This window comes from Nomascus leucogenys, chromosome 15 (genome assembly GCF_006542625.1).
Source record: "Nomascus leucogenys isolate Asia chromosome 15, Asia_NLE_v1, whole genome shotgun sequence".
NCBI classification, from domain to species: domain Eukaryota; kingdom Metazoa; phylum Chordata; class Mammalia; order Primates; family Hylobatidae; genus Nomascus; species Nomascus leucogenys.
The window spans coordinates 61,837,068-61,841,585 of record NC_044395.1 but is presented as its reverse complement, the minus strand read 5'-3'; the positions used below and the strand labels follow the sequence as shown (position 1 = coordinate 61,841,585).

General features: G+C 42.6%; 1 protein-coding gene across 2 annotated transcripts in view; it reads right to left on the bottom strand.

Annotated features, from left to right (window-relative positions):
- The window catches only part of XRRA1 (X-ray radiation resistance associated 1), a 107,210-nt gene that overhangs the window by 36,827 nt on the left and 65,865 nt on the right, over positions 1-4,518 (bottom strand). The gene's annotated exons all lie outside the window — the stretch shown is intronic.

Below are 4,518 nucleotides of genomic sequence, written 5' to 3'. Positions count from 1 at the left end.
AGATCACTTGAGGTCAGGAGTTTGAGACCAGCCTGGGCCAACATGGTGAAACCCTATCTTTACTAAAAATACAAAAATTAGCTAGGTGTGTTGGGGCACACCCGTAATTCCAGCTACTCAGGGGGCTGAGGCAGGAGAATCACTTGAACCCACTGCACTCCATCCTGGGTGACAAAGCATTACTCTGTCTCAAAAAAAAAAATATTTTTTTTCCAACAAAGAGAAGCCTGAAAAATCAAGCTGCAAACATAGATAAGAGAGCTGGAATCTTGCACAGGGGAATGTCAGCAGCTGTGTCAATAGAAAAGGGCTACCTGTGGGCCAGGCATGTCCAACATAGAGACTCCATCTTCCCTTTTTTTTGTTACCACATGTATAGTAAAGGAATGGGCAATGTGGCACAGGCCAGGCAGAGGACCCACCTGCATAATAAAATTTGCGTAGGGGCGACCAGCTTTTCATACCCTATGCAAATGGCACAGCTATTCCTAACCAGTTTTTAGTGTCCTATGCACACCTGGTCTAATCAATCTTTTGCACCCTATGTAAATCAGAAACTGCCTCCTCACCAGGCACCTATAAAAACCGCTGCATTTCACTGCAGATCCAGCAACTAATTTCTCTAGGACCCCTCTCTCTAGCAGAGAGCTATTCTTTCTTTCACCTATTAAACTTACGCTCTTAAACTCACTCTTTGTGTGTCCATATCCTTTATTTCCTTGGCCATGAGACAATGAACCTCAGGTATCACCCTAGACAACAAGGCTGCTTCAATACCAGAATCTCTGGGACACAGCTAAGGTAGTGTTAAGAGGGAAATTTATAGCATTAAATACCCACATCAAAAAGTTAGAAAGATCTCAAATTAACAACCTAATATCACAACAAGAGAAACTAAAGAAACAAGAGGAAACCAACCCCAAGGCAAGCAAAAGACAAGAAATAACCAAAATCACAGCTGAACTGAAGAAAACTTAGATGCAAAAAACTACTCAATAGATCCACAGCCTGGATATGGTGGCTAATGCCTGTAATCCCAGCAATTTGGGAGGCTGAGGTGGGATGGTTTCTTGAGCTCAGGAGTTTGAGACCAGCCTGGGCAACACAGTGAGACCTTGTCTCTACAAAATATCAAAAAATTAGCTGGGTATGATGAAGTGCACCTATAGTTCCAGCTACTTGGGAGACTGAGGTGGGAGGATTGTTTGAGTCTGGGAGGTTGAGGCTGCTGTGAACTGAGATCATGCAACAGCACTCCAGCCTGGGTGACAGAGTGAGACCCTGTCTCAAAGAAAAGAAAAAAGATCAACAAATACAGGAGTTGGTTTTTTGAAAAAGTTAATTAAGATAGAGACTGCTAGCTAGATTAATAAAGAAAAAAGACAGAAGATACAAATAAAAACAATTAGATATGACAAAGGGGATGTTACCACTGACCCCACAGAATTACAAAAAACATCAGAGACTACTATGAACCTATGAGGTATAAAACCTAGAAGAAATGGATAAATCCATGGACACATACAACCACCCAGGACTGAACCAGGAAGAAACTGAATCCCTGAATAGACCAAAAACAAGTTCTGAAACTGAATCAGTAATAAAAAGCCTGCCAACCAAAAAAAGCCCAGGATGAGACAGAGTCATAGACAAATTCTATCAGGTGTATAAAGAACTGGTACCATTCCTACTGAAACTATTCCAAAAATTGAGGAAGGACTCCTCCCTAACTCATTCTTTGAGGCCAGCATCATCCTGATACCAAAACCCGCCAGAGACACAACAACAACAAGAAAATTTCAGGCCAATATCCTTGATGAACATAGATGCAAAAATCCTCAAAAAAATACTGGCAAATCAAATCCAGCAGCACATCAAAAAGCTTATCCACCATGATCAAGTAGGCTTTATTCCTGGGATGCAAGGTTGGTTCAACATATGCAAGTCAATAAATGTGATTTATCACATAAACAGAACTAAAAACAAAAACCACATGATCATCTTAATAAATGCAGAAAATGCTTTTGATAAAATTCAACATCATTCATGTTTAAAACTCTCAATAAACTAGGCATTTAAGGAATAAACCTTAAAATAATAAGAGCCATCTATGAGAAACCCTTTGCCAACATCATACTGAATGGGCAAAAGCCAGAAGCATTCCCTTTGAGAACTGGAACAAGACAGGATGCCCACTCTCACCACTCCTATTCGATATAGTACTGCAAGTCCTAGCCAGAGCAATCAGGCAGAAGAAAGAAATGAGAGGCCTCCACATAGGAAGAGAGGAAGTCAGACTATCTCTGTTTGCAAACAATGTGATTCTACATCTAGGAAACTCCATAGTCTCTGCCCAAAAGCTCCTAGATCTGATAAACAACTTCAGCAAAGTTTCAGGATACAAAATCAATGTACAAAATTCAATAGCATTTTTATACACCAACAACCTCCAAACTGAAAGCCAAATCAAGAACACAATCCTGTCCACAATAGCCACAAAAAGAATAACATACCTAGGAATACAGCTACGAGGAAGGTGAAAGATCTCTATGAGTTACAAAACACGGCTTAAAAAAAATCAGAAATGACACAAACAAATGGAAAAACATTCCATGCCCATGATAGGAGGAATCAATACTGTTAAACTGGCCATATTGCCCAAAGCAATTTATAGATTCAATGCTATTCCTATCAAACTACCAAAGCCATTCTTCACCAAATTAGAAAAAAAGTATTTTAAAATTCATATAGAACTTTTAAAAAAAGCCTGAATAGCCAAGGAAGTCCTAAGCAAAAAGAACAGAGTTGGAGGCATTATGTTACCCAACTTAAAACTATACTACAAGGCTACAGTAACCAAAACAGCATGGTACTGGCACAAGAACAGACACACAGACCAATGGAACAGGTTAGAGAGGCCAGAAATAATGCCACACACCTACAACCATCTGATCTTTGACAAAGTTGATGAAAATAGACAACAGGAAAAGATTCCCTATTCAATCAATGATGCTGAGATAACTGGCCAGCCATATGCAGAAGATTGAAACTGAACCCCTTCCTTACACCGTCTACAAAAACAAACTCAGGATGCATTAAAGACTTAAATGTAAAACCTAAAATTATAAAAAACTCTGGAAGATAGCCTAGGAAATACACTTCTGGACATAGGACTGGGCAAAGAGTCCATGACAAAGATGCCAAAAGTAAATGTGACAGAAACAGTAATTGACAAATGAGACCCAATTAAATTAAAGGGCTTCTGCAGAGCAAAGGAAAGTATCAACAGAGTAAACAGATAAAGTATAGAATCAGAGAAAATATTTTCAAACTATGCATCCAACAAACACCTACTATCCAGAATCTACAAGGTACTTAAATTATAAGCAAAAAACAACCCCATTAAAAAGTAGGCAAAGGACACGAACAGATACTTTTCAAAAGAAGACATATGGGGGTGGAGCCAAGATGGCCAAATAGGAACAGCTCCAGTCTACAGCTCCCAGCGTGAGCGACGCGGAACACAGGTGATTTCTGCATTTCCAACTGAGGTACCGGGTTCATCTCACTGGGGAGTGTTGGAAAGTGGGTGCAGGACAGTGGGTGCAGTGCACCGAGTGTGAGCCAAAGCAGGGCGAGGCATTGCCTCCCTGGGTAGCGCAAGGGGTCAGGAAATTCCCTTTCTTAGTCAAAGAAAGGGGTGGCAGATGGCACCTGGAAAATCAGGTCACTCCCACCCTAATACTGCGCTTTTCCAACCGTCTTAGCAAACGGCACATCAGGAGATTATATCCCGCACCTGGCTTGGAGGGTCCTACGCCCAAGGAGCCTCGCTCATTGCTAGCACAGCAGTCTGAGATCAAACTGCAAGGCGGCAGTGAGGCTTGGGAGGGGCGCCCGCCATTGCTGAGACTTGAGTAGGTAAACAAAGCAGCCAGGAAACTGGAACTGGGTAGAGTCCATCGCAGCTCAAGGAGGCCTGCCTGCCTCTGTAGACTCCACCTCTGAGGGCAGGACATTGCCAAACAAAAGGCAGCAGAATCCTCTCCAGACTTAAATGTCACTGTCTGACAGCTTTGAAGAGAGTGGTGGTTCTCCCAGCACGCAGCTGGAGATCTGAGAACAGACAGACTGCCTCCTCAAGTGGGTCCCTGACCCCCAAGTAGCCTAACTGGGAGGCACCCCCCAGTAGGGGGAGACTGACACCTCACACGGCCTGGTACTCCTCTGAGACAAAACTTCCAGAGGAGCGATCAAGCAGCAACATCTGCTGTTCACCAATATCCGCTGTTCTGCAGCCTCCGCTGCTGATACCCAGGCAAACAGGGTCTGGAGTGGACCTCCAGCAAACTCCAACAGACCTGCAGCTGAGGGTCCTGTCAGAAGGAAAACTAACAAACAGAAAGGACATCCACACCAACACTCCATCTGTATGTCACCATCATCAAAGGCCAAAGGTAGATAAAACCACCATCCTGGCTAACACGGTGAAACCCGTCTACTAAAAAAAAAAATTAG